The 15,380-nt window shown below is 41.9% G+C and overlaps 1 protein-coding gene across 2 annotated transcripts in view; it reads right to left on the bottom strand.

Moving 5' to 3' along the window:
• LOC121574879 (caM kinase-like vesicle-associated protein) overlaps positions 1–15,380 on the bottom strand; it is a 31,429-nt gene that overhangs the window by 9,130 nt on the left and 6,919 nt on the right. The window lies entirely within an intron of this gene.

Below are 15,380 nucleotides of genomic sequence, written 5' to 3'. Positions count from 1 at the left end.
GATTGGAGTCCACCTGTGGTAAATTCAATTGATTGGACATTTTTTGGAAAGGCACACACCTGTCTATATAAGATCCCACAGTTGACAGTGCATGTCAGAGCAAAAAACAAGTAATGAGGTCGAGGAATTTTCCGTAGAGCTCCGAGACAGGATTGTGTCAAGGCACAGATCTGGGGAAGGGTACCAAAAAATGTCTGCAGCATTGAAGGTCCCCAAGAACACAGTGGCCTCCATCATTCTTAAATGGAAGAAGTTTGGAACCACCAAGACTCTTCCTAGAGCTGGCCGCCCGGCCAAACTGAGAAATCGGGGGAGAAGTGTCTTAGTCAGGGAGGTGACAAAGAACCCAATGGTCACTCTGACAGAGCTCTAGAGTTCCTCTGTGGAGATGTGAGAACCTTCCAGAAGGACTCCACCAATCAGGCCTTTATGGTAGAATGTCCAGACGGAAGCCACTCCTCAGTAAAAGGCACATGACAGCCCGCTTGGAGTTTACCAAAAGGCACCTAAAGACTCTCAGACCATGAGAAACAAGATTCTCTGTTCTGATAAAACCTAGATTAAACTCTTTGGCTTGAATGCCAAAACGTCACATCTGGAGGAAACCTGGCACCATCCCTACGGTGAAGCATGGTGGAGGCAGCATCATGCTGTGGGGATGTTTTTCAGCAGCAGGGACAGGGAGACTATTCAGGATTGAGGCAAAGATGAACAGAGCAAAGTACAGAGAGATCCTTGATGAAAACCTGCTCCAGAGCGCTCAGGACCTCAGACTGGGGCCTTCCAACAGGACATCGACCCTAAGCACACAGCCAAGACAACGCAGGAGTGGCTTCGGGACAAGTCTCTGAGTATCCTTGAGTGGCCCAGCCAGAGCCCGGACTTGAATCCGATCGAACATCTCTGGAGAGACCTGAAAATAACTGTGCAGCAACACTCCCCATCCAACCTGACAGAGCTTGAGAGGATCTGCAGAGAAGAATGAGAGAAACTCCCCAAATACAGGTGTGCCAAGCTTGTAGCGTCATACCCAAGAAGACTCAAGTCTGTAATCGCTGCCAAAGGGGCTTCAACAAAGTACTGAGTAAAGAATCTGAATACTTATGTAAATGTAATATTTCAGTTTTTTATAAATTACCATAACATTATAAAAACCAGTTTTTGCTTTGTCATTATGGGGTATTGTGTGTAGATTGATGAGGGGAAAAACAATTTAATCCATTTTAGAATAAAGCTGTAACGTAACAAAATGTGGAAAAAGTCAAGGGGTCTGAATACTTTCCGAAGGTTTCAGGTTAAGAGCTCTTAATGACACAATTGTAATAGGCTCCATTTGGAAGTTGAATCCTCCACCTGCCTGCTGTAACAGCCCACTTTGCTGAACATAAGTGTATCAATACTCTATCTGAGTGAGGTTACCGATGACCAGGCCTAGAGGTAGGCCTATCCAGTCCAGGAGAAAAGAAAGAATGTAGCATATCATTAGTAACAATTGGAGAAATTAGAACATTTCTTTATTTTTTTAAATCAATGCTTTCAATCCATGCACAAATTAGGCAGAGGAACATCACGCACTTATTGTTTTCAAAATGTGTTTATCGAACATGCCTTCCTAAGGCACTTTGGACTCAACATTAAAATGACATTGATTAGGAGCTTTAGAGAACATTGTATTCCATTATTGGGACCTTGAGAATAACTGGATGAATTAATATTCACCCATCACAATAACTCTCCTGTGAAAAGACTGAACTCTCCAGTAATCTGGAAGGCTGCTTTCTTTTCACTCAATAGTGAGTCAGACAGCCCTGTAGCACCTTGGTCTGCTCTCTGTACCTCAGTGAGACTACTCTAAAAGGATGTAGCAGTGGGGAAATACGGAATAAAAGACAAGCTGTCTCAATGTAATACATAGATTGAATCTCCTGCACATCACTCATATTTCCATGAATTTAGGATAGCGTCCTTTTTTCTAACTAATTTAGCTATTAGCCAAAATGGCAATTTACAACGTTAAAAAAATTATTTTATGGAACTGAATAGGTGTCCATAAATGTCCCTGGTCCAACACATACTCAGTATTCAGCTTTGGACAATTCATACCACCACCACCACCACCACCAGCAGCAGCAGCTATTGTTCTTTCTGAATAGAGCATACAGTTCCCTGAAAACATGAATATTATCCTGTCTGGATGGGTGTCTGGTTGCTGAACAACCCTGTTGATTTGGCAGCAGGAAGCAGAGTTAAATAAAGTGGGAGGATGAGGACTCCATCTCAGTGGAGTCATCAGTCATGTCCCTGTTATGAGAAGAAAAATGACGTTTCATCTCTGGTGGAAAATCAATGCAGGTTTTTACTCTGTGGTAGAGGAGAAGAACACACCCTTATGGAAGGATCACGAATACATGAGGAAACAATGGGGAAATGAATGATCAACAGGAAAGGCATTTGGCCTTTGTAAATGAGCCAATATACCAAAGATGCAGTAATAGCTACTGTAAAGGCACATGATTTCAAAGCAGTTCTAATCTTGTTGTAGTATTAGGAGTAAAACATGGTTAGGTACGAGTAGTGTATGCAATAAAAACATAGACTGTTATTTCAGCAATTTGAACATTTATCATTCAAAAAGCAAAAAAATAAAAAATACAGTGAGGGAAAAAAGTATTTGATCCCCTGCTGATTTTGTACGTTTGCCCACTGACAAAGACATCAGTCAGATCAGTCTATACATTTAAATTGTAGGTTTATTTGAACAGTGAGAGACTGAATAACAACAACAAAAAAATCCAGAAAAACGCATGTCAAAAATGTTATAAATTGATTTGCATTTTAATGACGCAAATAAGTATTTGACCCCTCTGCAAACATGACTTAGTACTTGGTAGCAAAACCCTTGTTAGCAATCACAGAGGTCAGACATTTCTTGTATTTGGCCACCAGGTTTGCACCCATCTCAGGAGGGATTTTGTTTGAGGCTGACGTTTGGCAACTCGAACCTTCAGCTCCCTCCACAGATTTTCTATGGGATTAAGGTTTGGAGACTGGCTAGGCCACTCCAGGACCTTAATGTGCTTCTTCTTGAGCCACTCCTTTGTTGCCTTGGCCGTGTGTTTTGGGTCATTGTCATGCTGGAACGACCCATTTTTAATGCCCTGGCTGAGGGAAGGAGGTTCTCACCCAAGATTTGACGGTACATGGCCCCGTCCATCGTCCCTTTGATGCGGTGAAGTTGTCCTGTCCCCTTAGCAGAAAAACATCCCCTGGGGTCATAGGCAGCATTCCTCCTCCTCCAAACATGGCGAATTGAGTTGATGCCAAAGAGCTCGATTTTGGTCTCGTCTGACCACAACACTTTCACCCAGTTCTCCTCTGAATCATTCAGATGTTCATTGCCAAACTTCAGATGGCCCTGTATATGTGCTTTCTTGAGCAGGGGGACCTTGCGGGCGCTGCAGGATTTCAGTCCTTCACGGCGTAGTGTGTTACCAATTGTTTTCTTGGTGACTATGGTCCCAGCTGCCTTGAGATCATTGACAAGATCCTCCTGTGTAGTTCTGGGCTGATTCCTCACCGTTCTCATGATCATTGCAACTCCACGAGGTGAGATCTTGCATGGAGCCCCAGGCCGAAGGAGATTGACAGGTCTTTTGTGTTTCTTCCATTTGCGAATAATCGCACCAACTGTTGTCACCTTCTCACCAAGCTGCTTGCCGATGGTCTTGTAGCCCATTCCAGCCTTGTGTAGGTCTACAATCTTGTCCCTGACGTCCTTGGAGAGCTCTTTGGTCTTGGCCATGGTGGAGAGTTTGGAATCTGATTGATTGATTGCTTCTGTGGACAGGTGTCTTTTATACAGGTAACAAGCTGAGATTAGGAGCACTCCCTTTAAGAGTGTGCTCCTAATCTCAGCTCATTACCTGTATAAAAGACACCTGGGAGCCAGAAATCTTTCTGATTGAGAGGGGGTCAAATACTTATTTCCCTCATTAAAATGCAAATCAATTTATAAGATTTTTGACATGCATTTTTCTGGATTTTGTTGTTGTTATTCTGTCTCTCACTGTTCAAATAAACCTACCATTAAAATTATAGACTGATCATTTCTTTGTCAGTGGGCAAACGTACAAAATCAGCAGGGGATCAAATACTTGTTTCCCTCACTGTAGCTATTGTTTAGGAAGCAACCGCAATGCAAAGCTCTAGGTGAGAAATTGAATTGAGAAAAAATCTCGTTGGGTATACACAACAGTACACTCATTTTCTTCTGACAACACTCAGACCGATCATTCATGATGTATGAGGCATCTGCTATGCTCAGTGTGAACCTTCCTTCACTCACGGCTGGGAAGCAGGTAAAGTTATGAATTGACAACAGACAGGCAGAGGAGTCTATTGATTACGGTTCAAATCAGAAAGGTGAGGACATCTCCGGTGTTTGTGACCTATTGTTAGCAGTCAAAAATATGTTTTTGAACATGCTGCAGAGATTTAATAGCCTGGGTGCCAGTCTGTTTCTGCTCTCTTGCCAACTCCTTATGGAATTGTCATGGCTTGACAATGACAATGGAATAGGCAAAAGCACAAACAAATCTGGGACCAGGCTAGAGATTTAATGCGCATTAGGCAAATGTTAAACTGGCTCTAAAGCTCTGAACCATGGGGCCTGAGGGAATAACTCTCTTTCTTAATGGTTTAATGGAAGATAAAACCATTTGAGATAAAACAAGTAACTTAAGAAAGTGCTTTATTAGAACATTAACTTCTCTCGGCTGAGCAAAAGCCTGCTTTTCCACTGACTAGACCAGGGGTCAGCAACAGGCGGCCCGCAGGCCAAAACCAGGCTGCGAGTGATTATTTTGGGCCCCCCAAAGTTTTTTGCAAAAAATACTAGAATCACTAGGAATTAAGCTAAAAATTATTCAAATTTAGGAAATACGTTCCCAAGTATTCGCACAAATAAAAAGAGAGACATGAGATTGTACCTCAAATCAGGGGTGTAGTGGAGGGTAAACGCACGTAAACGCAGTTTACACACCTTTCTATTTGTGAAATAGCTTTTACTCCCCTTTTTATTTAGTTAATTATCATTTATCGTTTTATTATTGCGTTCCCAGCGTTGATCAAACCTCAGAACGCTAATATTCTTGATCTGAGTTCTAATCGCGACTGCCTCTCTGTGAACAAGTGGTTTCATGATTCAGCTATGCTCGTTATGTTTGCCTGCTCCCCGCGGATTTGCCTTGTTAGCAGCGCATTCATTCACCACTCTGTCCAATGGCAAACTCCGCCCACGGCACAGGCTAAGACGTGAAACATACTACCTCAGCCCACACCAACGGTGGCAAGTACAGACGCCGCAGACAATGGGTTTGCGAGAAGCTGGACATAAATAAAAAAATTTAACGTCCCTCGACTCCTGTCAAGTCAACAGACACCCCCTAAAAAAAACGGACTCTCTGAGAATGAGTGTACAACTGGTAAATAGTCGCTGATAGTTCAGTCAGGTGGCCAGCTAGCTAGCTAGCTAGTTAGCTCAAGCCAAGGGCTCTGGCTACTGTTAGATAACTAGCTAGCTAGCTAACATTACAGCTAGCTAAGTGGCTATATGGATGAAGTTAGAAGCTAACGTTAAAAAAAGCCTGACCTCAGCAGGAGCAGTTTACTGAAATTAAGCTAGCTATAATCTTAACAAAAGATAGGCTATTATAAATTCTCATAACAAAATAACTTTGCTTTACAGAGAGTAGTGAGACAGACAGTGGTGAGGCAGGTTGCAATGCAGGAGGCAAAGGAGACACCGAGATTAAGCAAGCAGAGAGAAAGTTTAGTAGTACAGTGGTTCCCAAACTTCAGGTCGGGGACCAATGTGGGGTCGCCTGCATTTGAAATGGGGTCCCCTGAGAGAATCTGTAATCTTATCAAATGCATTAATAACTTGTTTCTCTTCAAATTGGTATAGAATACAACATTTTAGAGTCAACTAAGGGCCTTTTACAGTTAGAATTCACTTTTATATCATTGTGTTGGGACAGCCTGTGGGACCTACAATTTTGTGAAATATAAAGACAATTTAAATATCAAGACAATTTAATATTATTCTCATGCATATAAAAATCAATTTTTAAAATAGCTTTACAGAGTGTAGTGAGACAGACAGTGATGAGGCAGTCAGTGGTGAGGCTGAGGCAGGCTGCAATGCAGGAGGAGACAGAGAGAGAAAGAGAGGAAGCAAGCAGACAGCAAGGCTATCCAAGCATTTGGACAGTTGAGTAAAGCAACACCTACATTAAAAAAGAGAATCTGTGCAATAAACAATACAGTTCTAAACATGTAATATGTGTTGGTTTATATCGGTGGTTGTTTGTCTTACCCCAATCGCCCACTGGAGTTGATAGTTTACCCACTTTTTTTTTTACCACTACATATCTGGTCTCAATGTAATCAAGGTCTGAAATTATTATGTTATTTTCTCTGTTTTGGCTCAATTGTGGTCATTTGCAAATGATTATACTTACAATATGATCCGGCCCCCCGACCATCCGGTCTGACAAAAATCATCCCACGGCTGAAACTACACTGAACAAAAAAAAGTACGCAACCTGTAAAGTTCTAGTCCCATGTTTCAGAAATGTTCCATACGCACAAAAAAGCGTATTTCTCTAAAATTGGTTTACATCCCTGTTAGTCAGCATTTCTCCTTTGCCAAGATAAGCCACACCTTTCAGGTGGATTGACTATCAAGAAGCTGATTAAACAGCATGATCATTACACAGGTAATGTGCTGGGGACAATAAAAGGCCACTCGGAAATGTGCAGTTTTGTCACTCAATTTAATGCCGCAATTGGCATGCTGACTACAGGAATTTCCACCAGAGCTGTTGCTAGAGAATTGAATGTTAATTTCTCTACCATAAGCCGCCTCCAACGTCGTTTTAGAGAATTTGGCAGTACGCCCAACCGGCCTCACAACCGCAGCCCACGTGTATGTCGTCGTGTGGGTGTGCGGTTTGCTGATGTCAACGTTGTGAACAGAGTGCCCCATGGTGGCGGTGGGGTTATGGTATGGGCAGGCATGAGCTAGGATCTGTACACAATTCCTGGAAGCTGAAAATGGCCCAGTTCTTCCATGGCCTGCATACTCACCAGACATATCACCCATTGAATATGTTTGGGATGCTCTGGATCGACGTGTACGACAGCGTGTTCCAGTTTCCGCCAATATACAGCAACTTCGCACAACCATTGAAGAGGAGTGGGACAACATTCCAGAATCAACAGCCTGATCAACTCTATGCGAAGGAGATGTGTCGCGCTGCATGAGGCAAATGGTGGTCACACCAGATACGGACTGGTTTTCTGATCCACGCCCCTAAGTTTTTTCTTTTTTAAGGTATCTGTGTCCAATATATGCATATCTGTATTCCCAGTCATGTGAAATCCATAGCTTAGGGCCTAATGCATTTATTTAAATTGACTGATTTCCTTATATGAACTGTAACTCAGTAAAATCTTTGAAATTGTTGCATGTTGCGTTTATATTTTTGTTCAGTGTAGTTGCCTATCCCCGGACTAGACCACATAAAGAACACACTCCATTTTCCAGAGGAGCCCATCTCCCAGAATAGCACTCTGGGCCAGGAGAGCAGACTGAAGTATCATTTCAGAGCCAGAATGATTGCATCCAGATTTTTTTTCTTCTTTCTAATAAACTCACAAAAAGCCAGAGCCATTAGCTATCTACACAGTCTACACTCTGGCAGAGCAGTTTTGTTTTTTTGTTGCTGTTCATCACAAGAGCTTTCAAAGCAGTAATTAAATTCCCTGTGCCTATGGTGCTTCAACACTAGCAGCAGCCCTGTCTGCGTTGGTTCGGAGCGGAGCAGGCAACAGCTCCAACCGACTGGTAGACTGATAGTAATCAGCCAGGAGGGGGAGATAGCGAACCCTGTGCAGCGATAGAGAAGTGCGCATAGTTCTGTTTCAGGTCGTGAATCAATCATCTGCACGGGAAGGAGAGAACGAGTCCCTGGGATGAAGACACAGAGGAGAAGAGGAGGATGAGTGTAGTGTGGGCCACAGTGGGACTCATTACTATAGAACTCCAGGATCAGGGCTCCAGAGATACACACTGCCTGACTCGTTGGCTGAACAGCACAGTGAAGCGGATATACTGTAAATCACCTCATGCAACTCTACTACTGCAACTGGTAAACATACATGGGCCATGTGTTCTGTGTTGTCATATCTCCTGCAACTTCACTATTATAATTTATGTTTGATACTGTATTACTGTATATCTATTGTCCATTCATAAAGAGAGTGGTACTAGTCCATTGGGTATGGTGATCCGGACCCACTCCACAAGAGTCACAAACCCATTCCACGACAGAAGACTAAAGACACTCCATGACAGAAGTCTTCTTCACTGCTTCTACAGTACCTCTGGTAAATGTAGCCACCTGTAAATGTAGCCACCTGTAAATGTAGCCACCTGTAAATGTAGCCACCTGTAAATGTAGCCTACTGTAAAATCGACAACAAAAGCGTTTAGAAGTCGAAAACAACGGGGATGATGATGATGATGATATATGATGATGTCATGTCCATCTAGATTTTAGCTGTACATTTGATAGTCAGTTTTGTAATGGAGAACATTATAGATCTTTAAGTGGGTCAAGTCTGTGAAAACCTTACTCCATAGGTTATCGATTACCTTATATCGACCACATCACTCCCCAAATGTTTGTCTTAGAGGTATTAGCTTCATGAACTTCTTATTTTGTGGCAATCCTTTGGCAGCTTCGCAGCAACACATGCAGGGGTACGTTTGTGCCTGTAATCCTCTGTCAGCTTGCAGCACATTGCATTTACATTCCATATTCTAGGTGGTTGTATAACAGAGATAATGAAAGAGCAGTGCCAGCAGGTTTGCCAGCACATTTTCATAAGCTGCTTGTGTGTGAATACATTAATTTTTGTTTTTACCCTTTACCCCTTCCATACATACTCTAACATACACTAAATTAAGCATCTGCAAATGTGTTTCTGGTTGCTCTATAGTTTGCTTTGTCCCACAACGAGCCATTTTTATAAATGGCTCATTGCAGAATATTCTGTAGCCCGGCGTCCTTGATCAACCAATCCTAAACTATTCGGTTTCACCAAAATAAAGTTTCCCGTCCACAGAGACATATTCAATATCTCTAGGAACAATACTTAAGATTTGTCAGGTTTAATCTGTCCTTCGCTATCAAATAAGCGTATAAAATACGTTTTTATCCAGGGTCTACCATTTTCCGCCTGTGGGCTGCCATTGTAGTCTATTTTAGACCACGCAGTCACGCGAGAGTAATCTACCACTTCTACAGGCGGAAAATGGGAGACCCTGGATAAAAACGTGTTTCAAACGCTTATATGATAGTGAAGGACAGATTAAATCAGACGAATCGTAAATTATTGTTCCTAGAGATATTGGATATTGACAAGAAACTATATTTTGGTGAAACCTAATAGTTTAGGTTTGGTTGATAAAGGACGCCAGGCTAAGGAACCTTCCGCAACGAGCGATCTGTAAACAATGGCTCGTTGCGGGACGAAGCAACTCTATAGTATGAATGATGAGGCCAGTACGACACCTGCTGTTCTTCCATAATGAGTTTTGAACTCCTAGCTAATTACCACTAAACCCCACTTTCACACCATCAGCAGCTCATCATCACAGGGAACAATACATGGCCAGGAAACAGGTCAACCAGGAGGGCCTGGATAAGTGGTAACATTAGGGGGGTTGGAGCCGATAGGGCAGGCCACAGGTATCCTTTACACTTGTCCCCTTCTCCTAAATGGGATTTTCATTGTTTTAAAATCGCTCCCCTCCCAGTGGGCGAATATCTGTGTGTTATCTAATGAATATTTTAGTACTGCGTCCTCAGCACTATATAGGACACTATAGGAAATATTTATCATAGGGGGAAAGAGATATTTCATGTTCACAATACACTATCTGGATCCCCTCCTTCAGTCTCCTTTAAATCCAGGTAAAAGACAGGCAGGTGTAAGAGCATAGCCAAATACAGTGCCTTGCAAAAGTATTCATCCCCCTTGGCATTTTTCCTATTTTGTTGCATTACAACCTGTAATTTAAATGGATTTTTATTTGGATTACATGTAATGGACATACACAAAATAGTGCAAATTGGTGAAGTGAAATGAAAAAAATAACTTGTTTCAAAACATTCTAAAAATTGTATAACGGAAAAGTGGTGCGTGCATATGTATTCACCCCCTTTGCTATGAAGCCCCTAAATAAGATCTGGTGCAACCAATTACCTTCAGAAGTCACATAATTAGTTAAATAAAGTCCACCTGTGTGCAATCTAAATGTCACATGATCTGTCACATGATCTCAGTATATATACACACCTGTTCTGAAAGGCCCCAGAGTCTACAACACCACTAAGCAAGGGGCACCACCAAGCAAGCGGCACCATGAAGACCAAAGAGCTCTCCAAACAGGTCAGGGACAAAGTTGTGGAGAAGTACAGATCAGGGTTGGGTTATAAAAAAATATCTGAAACTTTGAACATCCCACGGAGCACCATTAAATCAATTATTTAAAAAATGGAAAGAATATGGCACCACAACAAACCTGCCAAGAGAGGGCCGCCCACCAAAACTCACAGACCAGGCAAGGAGGGCATTAATCAGAGAGGCAACAAAGAGACCAAAGATAACCCTGAAGGAGCTGCAAAGCTCCACAGCCAAGATTGGAGTATCTGTCCATAGGACCACTTTAAGCCGTACACTACACAGAGCTAGGCTTTACGGAAGAGTGGCCAGAAAAAAAGCCATTGCTTCAAGAAACAAATAAGCAAACACGTTTGGTGTTCGCCAAAAGGCATGTGGGAGACTCCCCAAACAAATGGAAGAAGGTACTCTGGTCAGATGAGACTAAAATTGAGCTTTTTGGCCATCAAGGAAAACGCTATGTCTGGCGCAAACCCAACACCTCTCATCACCCCGAGAACACCATCGCCACAGTGAAGCATGGTGGTGGTAGCATCATGATGTGGGGATGTTTTTCCATCGGCAGGGACTGGGAAACTGGTTAGAATTGAAGGAATGATGGATGGCGCTAAATACAGGGAAATTCTTGAGGGAAACCTGTTTTAGTCTTCCAGAGATTTGAGACTGGGATGGAGGTTCACCTTCCAGCAGGATAATGACCCTAAGCATACTGCTAAAGCAACACTTGAGTGGTTTAAGGGGAAACATTTAAATGTCTTGGAATGGCCTAGTCAAAACCCAGACCTCAATCCAATTGAGAATCTGTGGTATGACTTAAAGATTGCTGTACACCAGCGGAACTCATCCAACTTAATGAGCTGGAGCAGTTTTGCCTTGAAGAATGGGCAAAGATCCCAGTGGCTAGATGTGCCAAGCTTATAGAGACATACCCCAAGAGACTTGCAGCTGTAATTGCTGCAAAATGTGGCTCTACAAAGTATTGACTTGGGGGGGGTATAGTTATGCACGCTCAAGTTCTCTGTTGTTTTGTCTTATTTCTTGTTTGTTTCACAATAAAAAATATTTTGCATCTTCAAAGTGGTAGGCATGTTGTGTAAATCAAATGATACAAACCCCCCCAAAAATCCATTTAAATTCCAGGTTGTAAGGCAACAAAATAGGAAAAATGCCAAGGGGGTGAATACTTTCTCAAGCCACATGCTCACATGATAATGTGTCATAATGCACAATACTTGTGTTATTCATAATGTTCGGTCTGTGCATGTGTGTGTATCTACTAACTACAGTATGCACCTCCTTTATCTTACGCCTGAAAGCTGCAGAGCTCAGCATCACTAACTGGTGATTTGTGAGTGGTTTGAAGTCCAAAGTACAGTCTGCCACTCTTCTCCTGCTCAGCCCCCTTCCCTAGCCTGGATCCTGAGGGAATGGTCCCTACTGGCTGTATCTGTGTATTACAGCATCTACTATTTTCTCACACACGCACACCAAATAACCAAATCTTCCATGGCCTGCTTATATAACTGCTTCATAATGACATGCCCCCTTGTGACACTTAGTTCTAAAATCCCATTATAGTTTCGCTATGCGGTTCTTGTTCTAATAGTGAAGTGTTGGCTCAGGGGTCACTTTTGAAATTGATTTCATGTCTGGTTCACTTTTTATTATATTATTTTGTTTTCTAAGCAAAGCAACAATTAAATTCAGTTTCAGCAAACAAAATGATTGCGAGACACAGCATCAATCGGTGGGTTTGATATAGCTAACAGAGATAATGCTTAGCATAATGCATAAACATTCAGTATACTGTTTTGCCTGAGCCTCTTTGCTAACTCTGAATCATGAATATGCAAAAAAAAGTATTGTCATAACATCGCTGAGACAAACAAGTTACATATTGTTCTTTGTCAAAGACTCTGCCTTATAGCAATATCAACAGTATGGAACAAAGTCTATTTAGGACTATAATTCAGGATGCAACAATCACAAAACTATAGCATAAACAAATGCTAAATATACACTGAGTATACAAAACATTAAGCTCTTTCCATGATCAGGTGAATCCAGGTGAAAGCTATGATCCCTTATTGATGTCATTTGTTAAATCCACTTCAAATCAGTGTAATGAAGGGATAGAGTCAAGTTAACTAATGTTTGGTATACTCAGTGTATATTGAGATATGTCATCAACATGACATGCTATAGACATATTGCATAGTAGTAGTCCATTGGTTGTTTTAGCATGAGGTTATATGCAATCTCCTTGCTCCAATTCAAATTATTTCTCCGTCTTTGTGATTAGTACTGGCTGTGACCCCACACTCTGAGGGTGTCTCAGGGGGAGTTTGGAATTGCAAAAAACACATTTCCAATTCACACATGCGTATAAACTTGTACATGTGTGAAATAGGACAAATAAGCACCCACCAAATTATTATTATTAAAAGATAGCTGGATGACCAGAAAGAGGAAACACTGCAAATCATTTGCACTGGAATAAATGCTCACCTAAAATGAAACAAGGTCAATTTCTACATTTCTTCTTGTTTGTATTTTAATCATTGGAAGGGAATGAAATGTCATTCATTACATACTGTAGCTAAGTATTCAGCATTCAATGCCACAAGGCCAATGCTCCCAACATCCAAAACCATTTCCTGTCTCTCCCCATTTAGTGTATTACCCTCCTGTTTCAATTGTATGGTCATTGTCGGGAATTAATTCACTTTAGAAATTGTAGTCCATTCAGGTCATTCATTTCTTGAATGGGTCATGTAAACAATAAAAACTCTCTCAGTATCTATGTTAGGAGACAAAGCATTCAAATGAATTGAAAATGGATGGACATTGACAGAATAGTAAAGATTAGGTCTAGGATAATAGTCAGTCTGTTGGCTGTGACATTTTCTCTCAGGAGAAACAAAGTGACAAGGAAAACTGTCAGTGCATATTCCGTTTACAGAGACACATACTGTCCCCTTTAGAAAAGTTGTGGAAGCAAAAGTAGACTGTGTCCTCACCTAACTTGCTGAAGATACTAAAACGCCACTTATTACCCCTCAGTAGAAAACGTCCAGCTTTTTCAATAGAGTCAATCATTTAAATATGATAAAAGATTCCTCTCCTTTTCAGGACGGGGAATCGCTTCACTGTTGCTGATTCAGAATGCTTGCATTCTTTTGCTATTGAAATAATTTCAAATTGAGCGAAGGCAGATTTTTTTCTTCCACTAATGGAAGTAAACTGCTTTTTAAAAGACAGTCTTTATCTGAAAGTTATTGCTTGGGAGCTACAGAGACTTCAACTGTTTCACTGCAGATATCTAGTGATGGAGTAATAAGGCTTCATGAATGGTACAATTGGGTGATGTACTGTCAGTGTCACTCTTTGACTGGTTGTCTCCATAGCTCATTTCATACACTGAACAAAAATATAAATGCAACATGTAAATTGTTGGTCCCATGTTTCACGAGCTGAAATAAAATATATCCGACATTTTCAATACACACAAAAAGCGTATTTCTCTCATGTTTTTTTCACAAATGTGTTTACGTCCCTGTTAGTGAGCATTTCTCCTTTGCCAAGATAATCCATCCAACTGACAGGCGTGGCATTTTAAGAATCCGATTAAACAGCATGATCATTACACAGGTGCACCTTGTGCTGGGGACAATAAAAGGCCACTAAAATGTGCAGTTTTGTCGCACAACACAATGCCACAGATGTCTCAAGATTTGAGGGAGCGTGCAGTTGGCATGCTGACTGCAGGAATGTCCACCAGAGCTGTTGACAGACTTCAGCGGGCAAACGCTCACCTTGAATGGCCACTGGAATGCTGGAGAAGTATGCTCTTCACGGATGAATCCCGGTTTCAACTGTACCGGGCAGATGGCATCGTGTGGGCGAGCGGTTTGCTGTTGTGAACAGAGTGCCCCATGGTGGCGGTGGGGTTATGGTATGGGCAGGCATAAGCTATGGACAACAAAAATAATTGCATTTTATCAATGGCAATTTCAATGCTCAGCGATACTGTAACAAGATCCTGAGGCCCATTGTCGTGCCATTCATCCACAGCCATCGCTTCATGTTTCAGCATGATCATGCACGGCCCCATGTCGCAAGGATCTGTACACAATTCCTGGAAGCTGAAAATGGCCCAGTTCTTCCATGGCCTGCATACTCACCAGACATATCACCCATTGAGTATGTTTTGGATCAACGTGTACGACCGTGTTCCAGTTCCCGCCAATATCCAGCAACTTCGCACAGCCATTGAAGAGGAGTGGGACAACATTCCACAGGCCACAATCAACAGCATGATCAACTCTATGTGAAGGAGATGTGTCGCGCTGTATTAGGCAAATGGAGGTCACACCAGATACTGACTGGTTTTCTGATCCACGCCCCTACCTTTCTTTTAAGGTCTCTGTGACCAACAGATGCATATCTGTATTCCCAGTCATGTGAAATCCATAGATTAGGGCCTAATTAATTTATTTCAATTGACTGATTTCCTTACAAATCTTTGAAATAGTTGCATTTATATTTTTGTTCAGTGTAATACGCGGTCTCATAACACTACTGTAAGTATCATACAATAACCAGGTAGCCTAGCGGTTAAGAGCGTTGGGCCAGTAACCCAAAGGTCATTGGTTTGAATCACCAAGCCAACTAGGTGAAATATCTGTTGATGTGCCCTTGAGCAAGGCACTTAACCCTAATTGCTCATGTAAGTCGCTCTGCATAAATGATTAAAATGTAAATAGTTCTCCCAGGTCTGACGCAGGTCCCACCAGCCACAGACATGTCCCTGGCCCCTGATCCCTGGCATGAGCCTGGGACCTTCA

Source organism: Coregonus clupeaformis, chromosome 10, assembly GCF_020615455.1.
Source record: "Coregonus clupeaformis isolate EN_2021a chromosome 10, ASM2061545v1, whole genome shotgun sequence".
Lineage (NCBI taxonomy): Eukaryota > Metazoa > Chordata > Actinopteri > Salmoniformes > Salmonidae > Coregonus > Coregonus clupeaformis.
This window is presented reverse-complemented; position numbering and strand designations above follow the sequence as displayed.